Here is a 24,239-nt window from a genome sequence, read left to right as displayed (position 1 = left end):
TAACATACCTGGCTAATTTTTTTTATTTATTGTAGAAACAAGGTCTTGCCAAGTTGCCTGGGCTGGTCTTGAACCCATGGGCTCAGGCAACCCACTCACCTTGGCCTCCCAAAGTGCTGGGATTACAGGCTGAATCGTTAACCTTTTACTCTAAAACTTAAATGGCCAATTGAAACAAACAGTTCTTCCACCACTGATTGAGACTAGGGTGGCATGTATTAAGGGTAATAGTCATTTAACCTTCTCAACTTTCTGGTGACCTTGCCAGATCCAGCAACCTTCTTGTCCACTGCTTTGATGACATCCACAGCAGCTGTCTGTCTCATGTTGCAGACAGCAAAACGACCCGGAGGAGGATAGTTAGAGAAGCTCTCCACACACATGGGCTTGCCAGGAACCATGTCAATGATGGCAGCATCACCAGACTTCGAGAATTTAGGGCCATCTTCTAGCTCCTTAACAAAACAGCAACCAATCTTTTCCTTCAGCTCAGCAAACTTGCACTTATTTGGCCTGGATGGTTCAGGATGATCACCTGAGCAGTAAGACCAGCTGGATCATTTTTATTGTTACCAGCAATATTGCCATTATGAACATCTTTGACAGAAACATTCTTGACATTGAAGGCCATATTGTCCCCAGGAAGAGCTTCACTCAAAACTTGACGGTACATTTCAACAGACTTTACTTCAGTTGTAACATTGACTGGAGCAAAGGTGACCTCTATGCCAGGTTTGAGAGTACTAGTCTCCACTCGGTTGACAAGGACAGTACGAGTACCACCAGTCTTGTAGAACTTCTAGAGAGGCAGATGCAAGGGCTTGTTAGCTGGACGAGTTGGTGGTAGGATGCAGTGCAGAGCTTTAAGCAGTGTGGCTCCACTGGCATTACCATCTTTATGGGTGACCCTCCATCCCTTGATTCAAGGCATGTTAGCACTTGGCTCCAACATGTTGTCACCATTTCAACCAGAAATTGGCACAAGTGCTACTGTGTCAGGGTTGTATCTAATTTTCTTCATGTAAGTGCTGACTTCCTTAACAATTTCTTCATATCTCTTCTGGTTGTACAGTGGCTTAGTGGAATCCATTTTGTTAACACCAACAATTAGTTGTTACACACCCAGTATGTAAGCCAGAAGGACATGCTTATTGGTCTGCCCATTCTTGGAGATACCAGCTTCAAATTCACCAACACCAGCAGCAACAGTCAGGACAGCACAGTCAGCCTGAGATATGCCTTAATCATGTTTTTGATGAAGTTTCTGTGTCCTGGGGTATCAATAATAGTGACGTAGTACTAGCTGATCTCAAATTTCCCCAGGGAAATATCAACGGTGATACCATGTTCATACTCAGCCTTCAGTTTATCTAAGACCCAAGCATACTTGAAGGAACCCTGTCCTATCGCTACAGCCTCCTTCTCAAAAATTTCAATGTTTTTTTTTTTTTGTTGATGCCACCACATCTGTAGATCACATGACCAGTAGGGGTGAACTTGCCTGAATCTGCATGACCAATGATGACAATGTTGATATGAGTCTTCCTTTCCCATTTTGGCTTTTAAGGGTGGTTTTCATGACACCGATGCTCTGGCAGCAAACATTGCGAAAAATGCCTTCCTTCTTTTTTTTTAGTTGGAGTCTCACTCTGTTGCCCAGGCTGGAGTATAGTGGCATACTCACGGCCACTGCAGCCTCGGCCTGCTGTACTCAGGTGATCCTTCCGCCTCAGCTTTCCAAGTTGCTGGAACTACAGGCATGCGCTACCACGCCTGGCTAATTTTTTGATATATTGTAGAGGTGAGGTCTCACTAAGTTGTCCAGGCTGGTCTTGAACCCGTGGGCTCAGGCAATCCACTCACCTCGGCCTCCCAAAGTGCTGGGATTTGCAGGCTGAGCCACTGAGCCTGACCTCGTCTTCCTTCTTAATGCTCATTTTCCTCTTTTTCTTCTTTGCGTCAGTATGTTGCATTATCCTTTTCACAGATGGTGTTGTATGTACTCTTGTTGCCTTCAACATTTATATTCCTTGCCATCTTGCTAAAAGAAACCCAAGTTGGTATGGTGGTGTGCCAAGTAAAATAGTTTTCCCATAACTAGAGTGGCTTCATGGCTGCTCTAACCAAGGAGATGTATATTGACATCTGTGAAAGTTTTGGAAAAGCTTAGCTGAAATTGCAGTGTTTGGAACTGTAGAAGGCATCTTGCATCTCTTGAGTGGGTAATACTCTTAATGATGAAATCTTGTGTGCTGGAGAAGATAGAACAGAATGATAGAAACAACTTTGTTCTCTGCTGGTAACATTGAGTAGTTGAAGAAATGTCAACAATTCCTTACCTCCATACTGTGCATTAAGTGAGGAAAAATAAACTTACTACTTCGGTCATTTTTAATGAGGTTTGCCTTCTTATTCTAATTGATACAGATGGTTTACAAAACTGTCAACCATTACTCTTCTGTGTACAAACTCCATATTGTTCATGTCCCTCTTGAAATATATGGATAAAATAAGACACCATTATATTCTTAGTGCCTGGTATGTGATGGGCACTTGAGAAATATTTGTCTAATGAATTAATAAATGAACATTAGGTGTTTATTAAGGAATCCTAGGATTTTAAAAAAATATTTTAAAATTAATCTGGTGCATAACTAGGTTGTATTGGAGTTTTAGTTAATTCTAAAGCTTACAGATTTCTGAGATAAGTGGATGTGTCAGGGGTCCCTAAGACCACTTTCAGGCTTGATGATTTACTAGAAGGACTTATAGGCCTCAGAAAAGCTGTTATACTCATGATTATGGTTTATTATAGTAAAAATAAAATCAGCAAGGGGAAAAGGTGTATGGGACAAAATTCAGGAGAAATGAGGTGCAAGCTTTGGGATGACCTTTTCCAGTGGAGTTTCATGGGGATGTGTTTAATTCTCCCAACAATATGTGTGACAAATGTGCAAAATGTTGACAACCTAAAAAGCAACCCAAGCCTTGGGTCGAGCAAGAAAGCTCATCTGAGCCTGCATTTTGGGGGGGGGTTTGTCATGCAGACATGTAGCACCCACAGGACTCACCTCAGTTACTTAGATTTCAGCCTCGCAAAGCAATATAGGCATTCGCCATAAATCACATTATTATTAAAATTATGTGTTCACATTGATATAAGATAGCTCAAAGTCTCAGGCTTAATACTTGTATTAGACTGACAAAATTACTTTTATCAGGCACGGTATTCTACAGGCTCGGGTTATCTCCTCAGAGCCAACTATGGAGCAGACACAGTAGTAGATGTGTAAAAAAAATCATATATATATATAATTTTATATATAATATTATATATATATATATATAAATAAGTACCTGAAGATATTATCAGGAGCTATCACTGATTCAAAGATGTAGTAATAGCAAAACTTCAAAAAAAAAATGTCCAAACCAGAAGGAAATGATAAATAATAGTTAAGTATATTCTTACAGTGGAAGACAGAGAGATTTAAATGAATAAACTAGATTTATATGTAAAACCAAGCAAACAAAAAGGTAACCCTGAACCATAAGATAAGTGATTTATACTTTCTTACTTATACTTTTTATAATTTTCCAAAAATTCTAATTCAGATAAGAGACTATATGATTAAGAAAAGATTATTTGTGTTATTTAAGGTGACATAGAGACTTCATATTGATATGAACGGCATTGCTAAAATTTGATCTCAAGGTTTGCCAACAAAACCTTTGAGACACAATAAGCCGAGTGTTCTTTGAATGGATTGGTTATTTGGGCTGGTTATATGGGATTGGCTAACTGGGATGAGAGCAGGTTGACTGAGGCCAGAGGAGGGCTTATTGGAGTTGCAGTGATAAGGTATCAGTAAATCCTATTTACTCTGAGTGGTTTCTTATAATGTACTTTTCATTTCAGTTTTATAAAAGTTATGCTCAAGATTTTAACTCATTTAATCCAATTTTCTTTAATTACATACTCAACGTAGTCATTTAATGAACGCTACTCAGTACTTGGCACTGAATTAGCCTTTGTACACTGCCATTTTTCTCTCCCTAACCTCCTCTACCTTTTTCAGGGCATGGACTAAATCAAATTTCAATTGTAAGCCTCTTTTCCTTGCTGTTCCTCTATAACATGGCGTTAAGCTTAAATAAACCTTTTGTTAGTATTGTTGGCTCTGGGTTAAGAGCGTGTGATTCAATAAATTACTAACCTTTCTAACCCTAAATGTCTTCAGCTGTACAATTGAGGTGACTTTAGTAAGAATATCATAGGCTTCTGTGATAATGTCACATGCTGTGTATAAGATGTTAGCACAGTGCTTGGCATATAGTGAGTGCTGAATAAAAGTTATCCCTTGTTATGAAAGTGAAACCATGTATTCCTGAATAGTTTTTCACAAATGTTTAGCACTGTGTAGTCAGATACATCTATTTGGTGAAGTTTGGACATTAGAATAAAGAGAGGAAGAGTAATAAAAGATGTCTCCCATTTTTCTAATGTGGTTGAATGGTGAGTGGCGTTGCCAGTCGTCGAGAAAGGAATGCAGTGAGAGGAGGCAGGATAATGTATTCCAGACCTGTTGAGTTTGAGGTGACTGTGGAGATCCTAGTGAGGGTATCTAGTGGACATTCAAGTCTGAAGCTTGAAGAGAAATCTGGGTCAGAGAGATTCAGGAGCATCGCCTTGTAGTTGGGAATGACTAGAGTGTATGATGTTGGCCAAGGGAAGCATTTCTTAGAGAATTGCACTGTATGTTTCATCAAACCACATTCTCCTCCTAATGCTCTGCATTCTGTGGTTGCTCCATAAACATTTGGTGAAAATCATGAGAAACGGATTGGCTCGTTGGGACAAATTGTTTTCTCATTTTGGCTCCATAGAAATGACAAAACATTTTTGCGGTAGAATAAAAAGGACATGGCGTGTGGTTATGAGTGATATTAAGCATTGTTTACTTGGTGTGGTGCTGAGGGAATTTATGAATGAGTTTCAGAGAGCCCACAGAGACTTGAAATTATACACAGAAATTGGTAAAGGAGCCATAATTTTGATCAGATTCTCAAAGAGAGTCAGAATGAGTCAGACTACTGAAAGAGAGAGGGGAGAGAGAGAGAGAGAGAGGGAGGGAGGGAGAGAAGAAGGAAGACAGGAAGGAAGGAAGGAAGGAAGGAAGGAAGGAAGGAAGGAAGGAAGGAAGAATAATGCCTGTTGTCCTGAAGGCAAGTAATGGGAAAGAATATCATGTCAGAATAACTGAGGAAGCCAGAAAAATCACCTAAACAACGAGGAATCCCAGTTCCCGCAGGCTATAGTTTTCTGCCTTGTGCCAGTATTGTACAAGATGGGAGGAATTTGGGGTCAAGAGTTTCATAGTGTGGCTTGGCAGAATCAAAGGCCAAAAGATGATTAATTCTCAATGTGGATAACCGTGGAAGGAATATGGGGAGGATTAGGGGTTATTTTCCAAATCTGGCAACTTCTTAAGCCAGAAGGTTCACTGTCTTATATACCGCAGATAATGAGGCAAAGAGAGGTCCTTTTGAGAATATTGAACACAGCATTCCTAGTTACTTAAAGTGGGAGCAGCATTTTTTCTTCCTTTTTTGTTTTGTTTATCCTTTAAAATATATTTTTATAGTAGTTTTGGGTTTACAGTAAAACTGAGCAGAATATACAGAGTTCTCTTATACCCCCTGTCCAACACATACACTGCTTCCTGCATTATCAACATCTCTCACTAGAGTGGCAAATTTTTTCCAGTCAGTGAGCCTATGTTGACACGTCATTATTATCCAAAGTCCATAGTTTACATTAGGGTTCACTCTTGGTGGTGTATATTCTATGGGTATTGACAAATATATAGTGATGTGCATCTACCATTATGGTATCATACAGAATAGTTTTGCTGCCCTAGAAAGCCTCTGTGCTCTGCCTGTTCTCCCCCCAACCCCTGGAAGCCACTGATCTTTTTACTGTCTTCATAGATTTGCCTTTTTCCGAATGTCATATAGTTGGAGTCACACAGTATGCTTCCTTTTTAGATTGTCTGCTTTCACTTAGCGAGATGCATTTAAAGTTCCTCCATGTCTTCTCGTGGCTTGATAGCTTATTTCTTTTTTGATTTGAATAATAGTCCAGTGTTTGGATGTGCCACATTTATTTATTAATTCATCTACTGAAGGGAATCTTGATTGCTTCCAAGTTTCAATAATTATAAATAAAGCTGTTGTAAAATTCATGTGCAGGTTTTTTGTGTGAATTGGTTTTTAACTCCTTTGGATAAATACCTAGAGGTGTGACTTCTGGATTGTATGATAAAGCGTTTGCTTAGTTTTGTAAGAAACCTCAAAACTTTCTTCCAAGTGGTTATACCATTTTGCATTCCCGCCAGCAGTGGATGAGACTTTCTGTTGCTCCACATCCTCACCAACATTTGGTGGTGTCAGAGTTCTGGATTTTGGTTATTCTTATAGGTGTGCAGTGGCATTTTTGTTTTTAATTTGTATTTCTCTAATGAGATATGAAGTGAAGTATCTTTTCACATGCTTATTTTCCATCTGTATGTCTTCAATGGAGGAGCAGCATTTTTAACAAGATGTTAAATAAATTTTGACATAGGCTTGAAAATACAGTAGATATGACACACCAAAGACTCAAACACAAATCTTTAAATGAAATTCCAAAAACCAGTTTTATAACCACTCACTGCATACAAGCTAAAAATATGTTGGGTTTTTGGAGATTAAAAGAGAAGGTGTGAAAGTGAATATCTTTAGAGAGAGCTATTGGTGTGATGCAGACTCTTTTCCTCAGCCTGCAGGGGACAGGATGGGTACCTGTCCTTCCCCCCTAAATGGCCTCAAGGCCATTTAGAAGGCTCCAACAGGACAAATTGCTCTGTTCCCTGAAGTGGGAGGGGTGGCAGAGGTGTGAGTTTATTCTCCTACCTGGAAAATCTCCTTCCTGGCTAGCTACTTCAGTGTGCAGAGCAAAAGAGAAAGAGTATGGTGAAAAGAATGTTTGAGTATTTGCCAAGGACCTGATGGAAACCCTCCATGAGCAGGCGCCAGGGGCCAGATGGTTTTAGATGGTGTCACATTCCCCTGGGGTTGACTAGCTCTCAGTACAGGGAATCTAGAGGTCTCATTGGATCCTTGGGTTGTAGGAGTTAGTAGCTAGCTAGAGAAAAGTACTTCTTCTGCATCAAGGGGGCCGCCATGAAAGGCCTTGGACTATGGGGAGGAAGGGTACCCCATAGAATCCAGAAAAGTGCAGTCGGTGCCAGTCAAATCAGATCTCTTCTGCTCATCTTGTTTCTCTTTCCCATAGGACTTAGTTCCCCTAATTGTAATCCAAGAACAGGAGGCAAATTTCCCCCTAATGAATACCTTCTAAGGTAGCAGTGGAAGACCAAACTCAATTACACTCTGTAAGCCCTGCTTATTCGGTGTGCCAGCTACACATTGAAAGGGTGGCCCAATGTGAAAAACTGTTTGAAGGTTATAACTACCTAAGGGAAAAAATTCTTGATCCCATTTACTACTGAGAACATGATTTTCTTTTTAGAAGGAAGACACTGATGTTATACTATTCTTCATCTGCTAATAGTGAGTAGAAATAGCCCAAATTGTGCTTTTCAATGGATTTGTTATTCTTAGAAAATTCAAGCGAAGACTGATATCTAAGAGGGTGAACAGAAGATGCAAATAACCTCCCTCCCATGTCTTGTACAACACAATTGCATTGGTAGGATTGGAGGAGGTAGAAAATTGGTTTTTGCTAAATCACAGGACAGAAATCAGCAGATTCAAGTTGACATTGGAAGTCAAATTTTCAAGAAATTACTGGCATTCATGAGCTCAGAATATTAATGACAAATGTGCTTAGGGAATCTGATACTCTCTCTTCCTTGCATCCTGGCAGAGCCTTCTATTTAAATCTATTTAAATGCATCTATTCAGATTATGAAAGGCCCCCGTGCAGGCCTGTGTGCACTTGGAGGGCTGGTGGGTAGCAGTGGGCCAGTGGAATTGTGTTGGTGTGATTCCAGCCAAAATGTGGGAGAAATCAGTTTGTTTGCTTGCTTTGAGATTTACACAAACTCAAAGCATGTTTGGATAATTCTTCTGTACAGCTTTAGAGACTGCATATATTAGAGGAGCCAGTGAAAAAAAATCTTGATCCAGTAGAAAATCAAAATGTATTCTTATGAGTGGTAGATAGATAGAAAGAAAGAAAGAAAGAAAGAAAGAAAGAAAGAAAGAAAGAAAGAAAGAAAGAAAGAAAGAAAAAAAAAAAAAACTTCCAGAGGATAAATAGGAGGAAAAGGCACATGCACTTTTTATTAGCTTACAGAACTAAAATGATTTGCAGATGGTCGGCTGAGTGTTTCACATAAAACATACTTATATACCTGGGCTTTTTTCCCCCTCACTTATTTTAATAGCTGAAGCATCCTTCTGTTGTGAACAATTTATTCTAATAGCAATAAAAATGCAACCACACCACCTCATTATGCCCAACAGCAAATGACTTAGATGGCATCGCAGCTTGGTGTGTAGGGTTGAGCTCCAAAGGCTGATGGAAACCATGTCTAACCAGATGCTTAGATGAGTGATGTAAATAGAGATCTGCAGCTAAATAGCACATCTTTTAAAATGGAACTGTGCTTTCAAGTTTCTCCTCACCTATACACAAACATAAAGGTCACAGTGAGGATGCTGGGAAATCTTGGATTTCATACGAAGGCGAGACTGAGTAATTCTTGCTGATGTACATAGTATTTGGTTTATTTGCTACCTCCTTTTCAATTGATTGTGAGTCATCTGTGGGTTTACTGTTTAGGCTCTGCTGCTTTTTAGCTTCTTTTATCTTCACTAGAAGCGTTTATTGATGGAGAAGACTGACTGAGAACTCTTGGTCTCCTAGAAGAGAGATTTTACTCTCTGCAAAATCATTTTATGAGGGTGTGGCTTGGATGTTTCTCCTGTAGTGCACCCTGTTGGGTCTTCCCTGCCAAACCGCATTTGTGAAAATAGCCACTTTTCCAACTAAATCTTCTAGGCTTTCTTTTTCTCATTAAGTAATATTATGCAAATAATATTTTAATTATTTTATTAAACTGTAGCACTCTGCATATGACTCAAGGTTATTCTATTTTAAAACTCTTTTTAAAAATATTATTACAATTGCTTATAAGAAGCTTGCATTTTATTCTATTTATGGATATTCAGACAATACAATGTTGAGTGAAAAATCTGTCCTGGTTGTATTTATCATTAGTTTATTATAATAGCTTTTTCAAAAGGACTTTGTTATTCATTTTTCATAGATAAGGGTGCTAAATAAGTAATTCTGCTTGATTTAACAATGGTCACTGTAGTAGACTATAGTTATGAGGAGATGAGAGGCCCAGAATAGAAATACCCTTGCCTTAATCAACAAGGACAATATCATTAAAAAGCTCATGAATCGAGGTGAGTGTTAGCTTTGTTCTCTTGGCCCTCTAATCAAGTATTTATTCAAATGAATTAAATATCCAAACTATATCTCATATGTTGTTCTTTTATAGGGCAATATGGTATTGTCAATCAGGTTTTTAAATTTGCATCTTTTTTACTGAACCGTTTTACTAGGAATCTGACCTGCAGGAAGACTTGTTTCAAATTAGTTTGTTTGCTTTTTCGTCAGTCCACATTTCTTCCTAGACTTGAAGTCTTCACGATTCAATCTCATTTCCCAAGGTATAAACTCCTACCTGCCTTTCTGACCCCTTGAACTCCCATCCCTATGAATAATGGCAGCAAGCCCCCAGCAACCCTCTCAGACTTGGGGTAAAGTTCTGTGCAGTGGTAGAAGAAAAAGGATGAAAGTGAAATTATTTTTGATAACCTTCACCTGGTGTCTTAGTCCATTCAGGCTGCTTTAACAAAGTGCCACAGACTGAGTGACTTATGAATAACAGAAATTTATTTCTCACTTTTGGAGGCTAAGAGTCCAAGATCAAGGTACCACGGTGGTTGGGTTCTGGTTAAGGCCCTCCTCCAGTTTGTAGATTTCCATCTTCTCATTGTATCTCATTGTATCACATAGTGAGAAGAAGGTGAGAGAGTTCTCTGGGTCTCTTTTATTAGGACACTAATCCTATTCATGACGGCTCCACCCTCAGGACTAATTACCTCCCAAAGATCCCACCTCCTAATACCATCACTTAGTGGTAAGGATTTCAATAAAAGAATTTTGAGGGGATACAAACATTCAGACCATTACTTCTGGGTTGTTTTAGTATTTACTTTATCTCTCCCTCTCTATCCATATGTGTGTGTGTGTGAGAATGCATATGTGTGCGTGTGTGCATGTGTGCATGCACATGGGAGTGTGAGTAAATGTTCATTTTCTTTTGGTTGAACTATTTGCAAATAAGTTGCAGATATAATGGTGCCTTACTCCCAAATACTCAGCATGAATCTCCTGAGAATTGGACATTCCTATGCATAATCACAACGCCCGTATCACACCCAATACTGCATATATTTGAAGACAGAGTTTATTTTTCTTTTCATTTTTTTCTGATTTAATTGTATTTTTGAATATGAAAAACAGCTACGTGGTTCAAAATCAAAACTACACGTATATAGAAAGGTAGAGTCACAGAAGTATTGCTCCCATTCTCATCCCCTCGTCCTCTTTCTGGGGAAAGTAATTTTCATTACTTTCTGGTTTAGCTGTCCCATTTTGTCTTGTAAAAATACATGTGTGAGTGTGTATTTCTTTTCTCTTTTCTTTCCCAAAAGTCTCATGTTACATATACTCTTTAAATGGAGATCTTTTTTTTTTTGCTTAAAAATATATCCTGAAAATCACTCTCTAGCATTTCTTAGAGATCTTTCTCTAAATGAAGACTTATCGGTTGGCAGATACTACTCTCCAAAAAATGTAATTGAATTAGAATCAGAATATATGCGCTGTTATACTTTATACCAGTGATCTTGCATCATTTGAATACAAAAAATACCAATTTATTTAAATATATATCTTCCGTTAATAATATAACAGTTTGGATCTTACATATTTTCAAGTAACTTTTGTGCAGATATGTTTTATTTGCTTTTCATGTAACTCTGTGTGATATAGTGTGAATATGTGCATATCTACATTTTCTTGATGATCCTGTTTTAGCTGATGAATGAACGGAGATACTGAAGGTATAGGAGACTGTTTTGCAACCACCCATGAGACCTTCCTATGAATGTATTTCTACAACCCTGCAATAACAAATGACTTTTAGTCATTAGTGTTCACAAATCCCATAATTTAATATTCTTTCCAGTATAATCACTGTATCTACTATGGGGCATATGATCTTATATTCTGTACACTTAGAACTATAGCTATCCTTATTCCTTTGGCACAATTTCAGCATGTGTGAAGAATCAGAAATCCCAAACTTTTAATTTTTTTAATCCCTTAAGTCACAAATGACCCTTTGTGATGTCAGTAGATGCAGCACAGAGAGATACACTTCAGATTCCATAAGACCATTTGCATGTTTTGATTGAGACAAATCTAAAACATTCCAAATGGCAAATTCCTTTTCTGCTTTTTAAATCATAAGATACACTAAATCATGAACAAGGTTACTCTGTTTTATATTAATGTTCCTATGATTTTTATGTCCCTTTACACAAACAAGAACAGAGTTCTGCTTTCAGAATACCGAAGAACTGGTTTCCTGAGCTAGAAGCAGATTGGGGGATCGGGGGGAATGGGTGATCTACCAGTTGCCCTTTCCATGTTGAAAAGAAATTTAAGGTTTCCGAGTAGTAAAATTGTAAATATAGGTTTAATAAATGTCCATCTATGAGTAATACAGAGGTGGTTATCCTTGGAAGAGGTCTTTTTCTTTCAGTGTTTCTAAAAGAAAATCAGCAACCCCAGTTTGGTTCAACAATCATGCGTACTGTTTTTAATATTTAACAGGCTTCAATCTAGGCATGGGGCAATACTGATGAATAAAGCACATTCCCTGCTCTTAAGAAGAGTCTAGCAAGGGCTACATTATTCATTCAAATTTGTATCTTTATGAAACTGGAAACATGCTGCTGGTGGATGAATAAGAATTTGAGAAATCAGAGTCAGTCACATGCACAGAAGAGTAAAAAGCGAAACATCAAGCTGACCTCAGTAGGAATGTCATCCTACTGAGTGACAGTTATTGGGCCATTGAAGTATAGATGTGATACGTTTTACTTTTAAAGTCCTTCAGCTGTTTTCAAGTGATTCTCAAAACTAAGTTGGTCCAGAAAATAAATGCCCTGATCTGCCAAATTTGCATTTGCTCTGTACTCTGTCAGCAGTTAGACTGCCTTTGCTTATTTCAAGATTGTCTCCTATTTTTGCAGGTCAAGGGAACCATGAGTACCTACTCAAAAACCATTTGAAAAAGGAGTTACATGTAACATTCAGAATCATCCTTTTAAGAATTCATCATTTCATAAGACCATTTTGACAATTATTGTTTTTCATTGTCTGGTTTGATTTTGCAGTTGCTCTTACTATGTCATTAAGACATCTGCTAATGCCAGCTCAACCCTTTTTTTTTTAGCGTAGCTTGGGCTTACTATGCTCATGATTAATTTCAGAGGAGGCTATGGATACAGAGCTTGCTTCTGAATAGGGAAATTAAACAGCACACTGGGGGTCATTTCTAGTCTCGAAACATCTACTCTGCTCTTGTACTGCTTCAGAGCATAACATAGTGTCCTGTTGAATACTCAGGACTGTTTGGCTTCCTCTATGACTCATGTGACCTTCACCTTCATCTGACCTCAATTTTTTTTTTTTTTTTTGGTTCATCTTATTTGTTGAGTTTTGGTTCAGCAAGTCCTTATATGAGGGGGACCCCCCCAAAAAAACCCAGAATTTATTTGTAAAAAATTGTGCATTTATTCTTACATGTTTACACTTCGGTCACTTTCAAAGTACTCTCTGATGTAATACACCTATCAAGATGCTTTTTGTACTGATCAAAACAGTTTTTTGAAGTCATCAAATTTACTGCCAAGTTAGTGCTTCTGACCTTTTTTTGTTTCATTTCTTCCACGTTGGCAAAACGTTTTCCTCTGAGGACTTTTTCATCTAATGAAACAAAAAAAGTCACTTGGGACAAGGTTGGTTGAATAGGGAGGGTGGGGTATGGGGGTCATGTCGTTTTGGTCAAAAACTACTGAATACTCAGCACGATGTATGCAGGTGCTTTGTTACAGTGGAAGAACCAGTCACCTGTTTGCCACAACTCAGGATGTTTCTTCTGCAAATTGTGAGACAAACTTCTCAAGACTTCCAGATAAAAACTTTGGTTGACCGTTTGATCTGGAGTAACAAATTCTGAGTGTACTACAAGGGGCTCACCCTCCAAAAGACAGTTTCACTTTTTGGGGAGTCCTCCTCGAGTATTTCCTTTAGTATCCCAAGGTAAGATATCCTAACATTTTATTATGAAAGATTATTGGGATTTTCTATGTACACAGAAAGAAAGAAAAGAATGTTTCTTGAGACACATCTCCCATATTCTGCCCATTCTTTATAGACGGTGGTAGTATTTCCCTGCATTATTGTTTGTAATCCATGAGAAAATCCTTAGAACAATTGGGAAGACTTAAGTTTATTTCTTCTACCTACACCCTCCATGCTTGCATAGGATTCATGTTTCTCATCACATATATTGTGCTTATTTTCATCATCATGGTTCAAGTACCAGTCCTGTTCCTAGTTCAGATAACAAATCTTAATTGGATAGACTCTGTGCAAGTACTTCACTAGTTCTTCTCATAAGTTAACATGAGACTTCATGATCTTATGAAGTGCTCTAATATTTTATTAGCTAATATATTAGTTTATAATTTAGAACAGAAAATTAATAGCAATAGAGTAATGAGATTGAATGCTCCATAGTCTAGGAATTGAGTATGAAAAAGACATACAGTCCCTCCTGGATGCCTCTAGTGGATGGCTTTACCAGTTAATCAGGGAACAACCAAAACTGATAATGGGCTACTTTCAAGTGTGTTATTTTTAAAAATTTGTGCTGTCATCTCTAGTTTTCCTCTAGAGTTATTCCCTTCCATTTGGTGAGGATTGCAAGCACAGTTTTACTATGTCAGCATTTGAAACTTACGCACACACAAATACAAATTAAATTGAGTCATAGTAATATAGAAGGGTAACAATATATTCTTGTATGAATTGTTCTTCTCTTCAACTGAATGCCATAGTCTTTGCTTCTTTGAATTTTTAATGATTCTACCATCAGTTTCCCTCTTTCTTTATTCCTGCCATATAATTTACTGGTTTGTTGATTGTCATAAACAAATTAGCACATATTTATTGAATGGGTATGTCTGTCAATACAATACATACTCTAGGGATAAAACAGGAATTACCCTTTGTGTGTTTGGAGCCTGGTTGTAAAGACAAAATTTCCAGTCATGAAATACATGGAAATTAGTTAAATGTCCAACAGTGTGTTAATGATGATTCAAAGAAGGAAAACATATGTAAGGGCCTACAGAAGCCAGGGAAATCTTGCAGAGTAGAAGCAGTTGAGCTGATCTTTGAATATTGCAAAGAATTTATTTCTGCACTGTTGAATATGGTAGCTGTTAGCCATGTGTGGCTCCTGAGTACTTGCAATATGACTAATTTAAACAAAAATGTGCTATACATGTAAAATACACACTGGACTTTAAAAACTTAATATAAAAAAGTACATCTCCTTGCTATTTTATATTGATTATATATTAAAATTATTACCTTATGCTTATATTACATTAAATGAAATATATTCCATTTATTATACCTTTACACATTTAAAAAATATGGCTTCTAGATTATTTACAATTACATACGGAGTGCTCGTTTTTGGCTGACATCATGTTTCTGTTGGATAGATACATATATAGATAGGATGAGGCATTGCAGTTTGAGTGGGCATAGGTCACAGGGGGTAGGATAGTAAACAGAGGCCTGTGGTGTGGGGATGTGATCACAAAAAAAGCCAGGAGGAAGAAGCTTTTTGAGCACATTGTCGTTGACTTCCCGAACTTGTTAAGACAGTAGAAAAACTAGGTGCTGTGGTTGAGCAGAATCCATGTGTTCTTAATTCAGAGGTGAGATCTAGTCTGAGATCTAGTCCGAGGTATGGGTCTGGGTGATGATGTTTTACAGCTAAAGTCCCAGAGGACATCTGAGGTTGTCGGAGGAGAGGTGCCTTGGAGTAGACCTCTTGGGCTTGGTTTGTGAACTCTTACTCTGAAGGTTTGTATCTGCTCACCCTGTGCCTCTTGTTCTGCTTAGGATGCTTGCACTCTAGGAATACTCCCTAAACATTTAAAGAAGAATGAAGAAAAATGTCTCTTGAGAAATTTTCCCCACTCATCTTAGCAGATGACTAGGCTGGTATTTGCAGAACAATGTATATAGCAGGTATGGACATGAAGAACAGAACTCTGTGACAAGATGAGTGAATGGACCGATGTGTGGCAGTGCATACGTGAAGTGGGTTCACTGTGCCTGGTTTCCAGCCTGAGTCTGGTGAGACAGACCTCCTGTGCACACAAGTTACTTGAAGCTGTTTATTATTTACAGATAGGCAGCAGGGGACAACAGACGCCTCAGATTCATAAACTGATCTCGCAAGGCTCAGGAAATGGAATCTCACCTGCATATATCCTACTTGCACTGCAGCTGATGGACTCAGAAATTAGCCTGCCCTGGATTTTAAATCCTGGGGGCCGCTGGATTGAAGGACATCCTGTTCTAGAGGTGGACTGGAACAGGGTCTAGGATGCTCTGACCAGTCCTTCATTATCTCAGAATCACAGACCTAGCCCATCCTTCAGTTATTCCTGAGAACCACAAGTGGGAAAGTGCTGGAGAGCAAAATCAGTCCAAGGTCACCTGGAGAATTGTCCTTCACTGGGAGACTTGAAGTCAGGCAGTGTGAGCTTGTCTTGCCTGCAGGCATGGTGAATTCCCTGACCGGGGCTGTCTAGCTCCACAGAAGGATGAGAGTGGGGATGATCACAGATAAAGACAGGAGGGTGGCAGACCCTGAAATGAGGAAACATTCTAGACTGGTGTTTTAGTTTCTTGTTTAGGCCTGAAAGGATGCTAAGAGATGTGCTTTCCCTGAGTCGTCAATGGCTGTCTTAGGGGATGGTGTAATACTTCACTAACTGATACATTACCTTATAATTTAGAAAAGGAAATTAGTAATGGAGTAATGAGATTGAAAGACCCCCCTCCCTAAGTGGAGTTAATAAGCCATGACTTTGAAGGGTGAAACCAAGAATACTTTAAACAATGATGCTTTATTTGGAATGCATAAAGTCTCCCAAGATGAACTTCTTTGAAGGACAAATCTCATTTTGATGTTTATGTTCTTGAATGTACATTAAAATTCATCCTAATTATTTCTTTTTCATGCCTCATTAACAAGAATAAAAATGATAATCATTCACATTCTTCAAATGCTGCATGCAAGTACTGGGTAGTAACAAGGTGCTCTCAGTCTGCCTCTGTCTGTACCTAGGTATGTCACCGTGAGCATTTCACTTGACCTCTGTTCCTCAGTCTCCTCATCAATGAAATGGGGATAAGAATTATGCCTACTTTGTAGGAATGTTTTGATCATGAAGTGAGTTAATGTGTCAGGTACACATATCATAGAGTAATTCCCAACACACGGTAAGAGCTTAACAAATGCTGGCTATTCATTCATGGAATATTTGTTTACAATTATCTTCTTGGTCTTTTAAGAAAAAGGAGAAATTATATCTTGGAGAAGTTAAGTCAGAGGCTGGCAGGTTAGTTGTAGAACCAGCATTCCACCCAAGCTTAGCCAGAATTTCAAGCTTGTGGCCTAAACCACCTTGATTTAGTAAATTTTTGCATGTGAGCCAAATCTTGCCTCCCTTGGTAAGGCCAGAGAGGTATAAGTGTTTTTCTGGGTGAACATAACAACCCAGTTGATGATAGAAAACACTGACCATGAACCTCAATTAAGGAGACTATTATTCTCCCACCAAAAAATAATTCACATCTCTCCTTAATAAACTGGTATCGAAAGCAATTATGGCCAATTGTTATTGTATTGTATTTTGGATTTCATGAATAAAAATATGGAAATTTGTTTTCTCTTTCTCTTTTGTTATGTAAGTATCTCCATAATATCCTTGATTCTGATACTAGTTCTGCAAAGGCTAAAATATTCACTCCCTGGCCCTTTGCAAAAAAGTTTGCTGGATGCGGTTCTAAAGACTCTGTGAACTGCTTCCATTTCTATGAGATATCAGGGTGGTGCCTGTGGGGGAACATTTTGAAAATGGAGATCTGGTCATTGCAAATTAAGTGCAGGGGACAGAATCTGGGTAGCCAAAGGGAATGGAGAAGGATGCTTACTGAAGTAGGGCTGTGAGAAGTCTTGGTGCTGCTGTCTGCAAGGTACCTGCAGAGATTTTGGCAGAAGTTTCTGTACAAAAAGGCTTTGAAGAGTTTGTTTCTGAAGATCTCTTCTGCTAAAGAACACTGGCTGAATTTGTCGAAGTACTAACATTCTCCCAGATTACATTTTTCTTTCCACCTCTCAGGGGTGCTCTAAATAAAAATGTCCTTGAAGGGTGTAAGCCTAGAAGCTTGGCAAGACTTTTCCAAAGCGACGTTAAGTATTTTTATTTTCCCTTGAAGGAAGCTTGGAAAACTCATCTACATCAGTAAGCTGTGAGGAGATAGCTGGTTCCTGGAATGAAAATCATGTCACAAATGGCTTCTGGGACATGTTTAATGGGCTCTGGTAGCTGAGATGGTGTGATCAGTAGCTGAGATGGTGTGATCGGTGACAAGGAACCATGGGGATTTTGACTTTTGCCAAATAAAAATAAGCCAGAGGATGGACTTCTGGGGGGCACCCCACATTTAGGCTTGAAAAGAAGAAGAAGTTCAGCCCAAGGAGAATTTTGGGCTGTGTCAGCCCTTTTCCTTTCACAGATGCAAAGACAGGGACTCAAGAACTCAACCTCTTGCCAAGCTGGTGAAAAGTCAGAGGTAGACCCAGGGCTTTTGCAGCCTTCCTTATTTACTTTGCCATCATATGGCTGTAAACCTTTTTTGTTTCTAAAACACTTAAACATATTTACTTTATTTAGAGACAGGGCCTTGCTTGTGGCCCGGTCTGGAGAGCAATGGTGCGACCACAACTCACTGTAAACTTGAACTCCTGGGCTCAAGCAATCCTTTCACCTTAGCCTCCTGAATAGCTGAAACTACAAGTGTGCCATCAAGCCTAGCTAATTTTTTATTTTTGTTTTTTATAGAGACCGGGGTCTGGTCTTGAATTCTTGGTTTTAAGCAATCCTTCTGCCTCCTAAAGTGTTGGACTTATAGATGTGAACCATTCCACCGGGTCTTTTTCTAAACTTTGTTAATAGTTGAAACAAGTTCAGATCTCTTTGTGGCAACCCAAATTCTTCTGAACTCTTTGCTGGGAATGCCTCGCTCTTGGGGACTGCTCAAAGGTAATGAGATCACCTCATCTTAGCCCTCACCTTGCTCCTGACACAAACGTGAGTCCACTGGGCCTCAAACTTGCCTACCTGCCATTTCTGACCTACCCTCTGCAGCAGCTGAAAAAGCTCAAAACTTGATTTAAACAGTAGCATATGAGCGAATTTTCAAATTTAAATCTGGGCTTTTGGCCAGACAAAACAGGGTGGGAATTATTATTATTGCTTTTGCTAATTTTAAGTAAATCAGACATCCACTTTTTTGGATAGGGAGACTGAGGCAGAAAACCTCCAACCGGGAAGACCCTCCCTTTTACCCCTTGATGTTTGTGTTGTACTCAACCCTGCCACAGAATTGTCATGTTACAGCAGGACAAGAACTTGATTAGAGAAAACACTGCCTGTGTAGGCCTGGGCCCACTGGTTTGTTCATTTGCATGTCTCTTGCTCTCTCAGAATGTATACTTGACCTAGGATCATCAGTGTTGCCAGGGAGCCCTTTTCTTTAGCTGTTAGGCACCCACGTTTGAATAGTTCCCTTTTCAAGGCAGAAAGCCTCTGTGCTTTGAAAAGTTTTTTCTACAAAGAATGGGAGCGTTGCATTATTTCTGCATAATTATCCAACTGGTAGGAACACTTGGAGTCTGTAGTGTATGTGTTACATGGGATATTATCAAGAGCAAGAATTTTCCTCTTTCAGACTTGGAAGAGATTTTTAGCAAGCGCGAGAGGAAACTAGTGCCCAGGGTAGTTCACTGCTTGGCCCGTCTCACACTTTGCTTTCCTGGCAGATTGGAGATTGATGCCCCTGTTCATGTCTCCTACTGATCCTTATTAATTTCTGTGAATTTTTTCCTATTGAGTCCCCTCTGAATATGTTCTTACTATATCTTCTATTTCTTCGGTCGTAACACTTACTTCAGTTGTAATTTTGTATTTATTCGCATGATTAATTTATCCACTAAGGCTTGTTTCTTGTAGTCTACTGAAAGTTCCATGAAGATAGGGATATTATCTAGAATTGTGAGCCGGTGTTTTCCCCACTCCCTAGCTAGTACTTGGCAAAGAGCAAGCACTTAATCAGTATTTCCCAAACAAATGAATAAATCTCTATTTTACGGATGAGTAAGCTGAGGCTAAAGAGGTTAATTCAACACTTCAGTTTTTTAGGTATGCATTATTTAGTTGTAAGTGCCAGAAACGCAAAGCAAAGGAAAAAAATAGCCAAAGCAAAGAAAAAAATAAAGAACACAGGGTAATTGTCAAGGGCAGGAATTTATAGCTAAACCTCACAATGGACTTGAACCAAGAAGAGAAATTTCTCAGCAACCTGGAGGGTGGCTTGGTGTATTTCTTTCTGTGCTTTCCTCTGTCCCTGTTCTGGCCTTTTCTCTCCCTCAGCAGGTGTTTTTTTTTTTTTTTTGAGTTGGAGTCTCATTCTGTTGCTCAGACTAGAGTGCAGCGTCACGTTCCTGGCCACCGCAGCCTCGACCTGCTGGGCTCCAGCGATCCTTCTGCCTCAGCCTTCCAATTAGCTGGAACTACAGGCGTGTGCTACCACGCCTGGCTAATTTTTTTGATTTGTTGTAGAGACGAGGTCTTGCTAAGTTGCCCAGGCGAGTCTTGAATCCATGGGCTCAGGCAATCCGCTTGTCTCGTCCTCCCAAAGTGCTGAGATTACAGGCTGAGCCTCTGAGCCTGGTCAACAGGTGGGATTCTTTGATTCTTTCTGTTCATCTTCACTGTTCTACTTGGTTGAAATGGCCATACAGTCCCCACTGTCATCACATTCAAGGGGGCTACTGATCCAATGAGTCATAGGGAAAAACATGGTCTAATTTAGTTCTTATGAGAGAGAGAGAATTGGCTTGGTCTCGCCTCTGAATCCTTTCTGCCTATTAGGTAGGTATCCATCCCAGAACCACTCCATATCCAGTCTGCTCTGAGGGGACCAGTACCACCTGATTCTTATCCTGAGAATGGATTGGCCGAGGTGATGGGTGTGGGTTGGCAGTCATCTTCTCTATGGCATCTTTTATCCTAAGGTCGTGCAGTTCTTAGATAGCAGAGCTGGACCAGAAACTTTATGGTCTTCACGTCCTGCCTTACTGTGTGTCTCCCCAATTCCAGTGAATCCCTACCAATGGAATTGGTGAACATTGAAGCCCTCAGTAAAACTTGTGCTTTGGTTTGAACAGCCCTAACTCCCAGTTGAAAGTGTGCCTTATCTGCCAAGCATCTTTAAGGCATTTCAATCCTTCCTCTCATTAAAGTTTCAAAGCAGCCCATTGGGATGTAGGTACTGTTTTTATACCCCTTTTGTTAGATGAGAAAACTAAAAATAAGATAAACTAGATAATTTGATGAAAAATTTGACTAACTCTAAATCTTGCACTTACCATTAAGAGCTTATGCACACTGCTGTGTAGAACCTTGGTGCTGAAGGTGTGGTCTGTAGACCAGTAGTGTTAGCCTTACCTGTGAGCTCCTCAGAGAGAAAACCTCAGACCCCACTCAGAATGAGTGGATCAGAATTGGCATTTCACCAGACCCCCCAGCTGATCTGTAAATTCAAGGTGGAAGGGCACTGGTTTAGAATTCCCAAGATAGGCTGGATGTGGTGACTCAAGCCTGTAATCCCAGCACTTTGGGAGGCCAAGGCGAGAGGATTGCCTGAGTCCGTGGGTTCGAGACCAGCCTGGACAACATGGTGAGCTACTTGGAAGGCTGAGGCAGAAGAATCGCCTGAGCCCAGCAGGTCGACATTGGGGTGACTGTGAGCATACCACTGCCCTCCAGCCTGGGTGACAGAGTGAGACTCCAACTAAAAAAAAAAAAAAGAATTCCCAGAATCAGATTCTAGTTGTACTCTGAGTGAAAGTCTCACTGGGAAGATGGGGCACATCCTCTATTTCCCCTTCTGCTCACCTGTAGAATAGTGGTAAAGAGATACGTGAACAAATACATTCAGAAATATCTGATACCTAGTAGATATTCTTGAAAGTCAAGTTGAATTAATAAAGTACATTTAGAGAAGAAGTCAGAATCACATGGTGAATTAGTTAAGTCTTTGATGAAAACAAATATTGTTTGCTCCTTTTCCTGGGATTAGATATGACTCAAAGTGGTTGGACAGCATAGCCATTTTCAAAATATATTCTCTTCATATTCTTGAATTTGAGGGTGCCACACATTTTGCAATATTGACAACGAAGTGTTTTCCATTCATTCAAATTTAATAAACTTTCCACCAATTCTTCTGAAAGTTAATCACACAAACATGCACACACCATGTACACACACACACACACACACACACACACACACACACACACACACCCCACAACACATCCAGTTAAAGAAAAAAGAAAACACTTTATTTCTGCTACTGAGACCTCCCCATTTCTTTGAAATTGAAGGCTTGTGTTGGAGACCTGGCTATACAGCAAAAGGACAGATGTTTAATGGTGGGACCATGTGGGAAGAAGTCATCAAAGCTGGTAGCTGTAGAACAGTTAGGACCTCTTAGGCTGCAAGTCACAGTTAGACTCACTGTCTTTAGCACAGTGGAAATTATTTGGGGACCTTACCTGGCATCCCGAGTTGGGCTGTTGTGGAGAAGTTTAGAGCCCAGTGATGGCCTGGCTGAGAGTATAGGTTTCTCCATGATTTTCTTGACTTTGTGTCATAGACACAGTTGCTGTCACACAATTGTGTCCAGGAGACAGAATCAGTAAAGAAGTGTCCTTATGCCATTTTTGTCAGGAGGGAAATTTTCTTTCTAGGGCCCTGAACCCTTCTCCTCTCCCTCCCATTACAGTCATTGGTCAGAACCTGTCACAGCCTGAAGGTAAGGGCTCTATAGTGGCACTTGACAAAATTGGGGATGGATTAGTGAAGAAGGATAAGTGGGTGAACACACAACAGTGTCCACAGAAAGAGAGTTGCCTTTACCTAAAATAAAAACGAGGTAATCTTATAATCTCTAGGTACTTTAGTCAGGGTTCTCCAGAGAAAAGACAAATAGGATCTGTTTCTCCTCTTTCTTCCCCCCCCATATATATATACATACACATACACAGTGTCAGAAAATGTATACACATTTTAAGAAAGGAAAAAATTGTATTAAAATTGTAATAATATATATCTGTCACATGGTAATGCTAGCAAATGTCATACTACACATTACTGCTATAATTCATTTCAACTTTGAAAAGTAAGTACATTGATAATATCTCTTGAATGTGTATGATTTTTTGGCACCCATGATATATAATACCAAACAAGTATACACATTTAAGAGATGTTATCTGTGTATTAATTTTTGAAGTGGAATTGAATTTTGAAGTTGAATTGAATTAATATATATATTTTATATACATATATGAGAAGGGCCCCCCAAAACGGAATTTATTTATAAGAAATTATGTATTCTTACATGTTTAAACTTCAGTCACCTTCAAACTCTCTGTTTGATGAAATACATCTTTCAAAATGCTTTTTTCCACTGCTCAGAACAGTTTCTGAACTCATCTATTTTGATGCCTTTCTGTACTTCTGTCATATTTTTGTTTCACTTCTTCTACATTGGCTGAACATTTCCCTTTGAGGACTTTTTTTTTTAATCTGGGGAAACAAACTAAAAAAAAAGTCGCTTGGGCGAGACTGGGTGAATAGGGAAGGTGAGGCATGGGGGTCATGATGTTTTGGTCAAAACCTGCTGAATACTTAGTGCAGTATGGGCGGATGCGTTGTCATGGTGGAAGAACCATTCGCTTGTTTGCCACAGCTCGGGACATTTCTTCCACAAATTGTGATACAACCTTCTCAAAACTTCCAGATAAAAACTTTGGTTGGCCATTTAATCTGGAGAAACAAATTCCAAGTGTACTACGAGGAGGACTCCTTCCAAAAGATAATTTTATTATGTATCTCTATATCTCTATCTATATATATTATATAATAGAGATATGTAAAAAGAACTTTGTTTTTATTTTAATTTTTTTTCTGAGTCAGAGTCTCACTCCATTGCCCAGGCTGGAGTGCAGTGGCATGATCATGACCACCCCAGCATTGACCTGCTGGGCTCAGGTGAGCCTTCCACCTCAGCATTCCAAGTAGCCAGAACTACAGGTGCACGCTACCACACCCGGCTAACTGATTTATTGTAGAGATGATAAATCAAATTTATCATATTGTCTTGACAAGTTGCCCAGGCTGTTCTCAAACCCATAGGTTCAGGCAATAACAGAATTATTTTATGTTTAATTCAATTTAATCTACCTTTTGCATTCATCATTGTGCCTAGTTCAGGAAAAGTGTCTAGTAAATCATGAGCTAAGGAGTTTGCCACTTCTTTCACTGTGCTAAATCACAAGGAAGTGAGGTACACTTGACTTGTTTTGCAATTGCCCCTGATCTTGGAGATATTAAGGAATAGCCAATATGTCTTATGTTTAGAGCTGGACTTTACTGGTGTTTAAAAGCTAGAACCGCCGGGCTCAGTGGCTCAGCCTGTAATCCCACGCCTTTGGGAGGCTGAGGTGAGTGGATTGCCTGAGCCCGTGGGTTTGAGACCCGCCTGGCCAGCGAGACCTCATCTCTACAATAAATCAAAAAATCAGTCGGGTATGGTAGCGCATGCCTGTAATTCCAGCTACTCGGAAGGCTGA

At 39.3% G+C, this 24,239-nt stretch overlaps 1 pseudogene; it reads right to left on the bottom strand.

Moving 5' to 3' along the window:
• Window positions 1–218: 218 nt before the first annotated feature.
• Window positions 219–22,234, bottom strand: LOC103265238 (annotated as a pseudogene).
• Window positions 22,235–24,239: the final 2,005 nt, after the last annotated feature.

The sequence above is a fragment of the Carlito syrichta genome, unplaced genomic scaffold, assembly GCF_000164805.1.
Source record: "Carlito syrichta isolate Samal-C Ts95f unplaced genomic scaffold, Tarsius_syrichta-2.0.1 Scaffold305978, whole genome shotgun sequence".
In the NCBI taxonomy this organism is placed as follows: Eukaryota; Metazoa; Chordata; class Mammalia; order Primates; family Tarsiidae; genus Carlito; species Carlito syrichta.
Note: the sequence above shows the minus strand (reverse complement) of the source record. Positions and strands in the feature narration are given on the sequence as shown.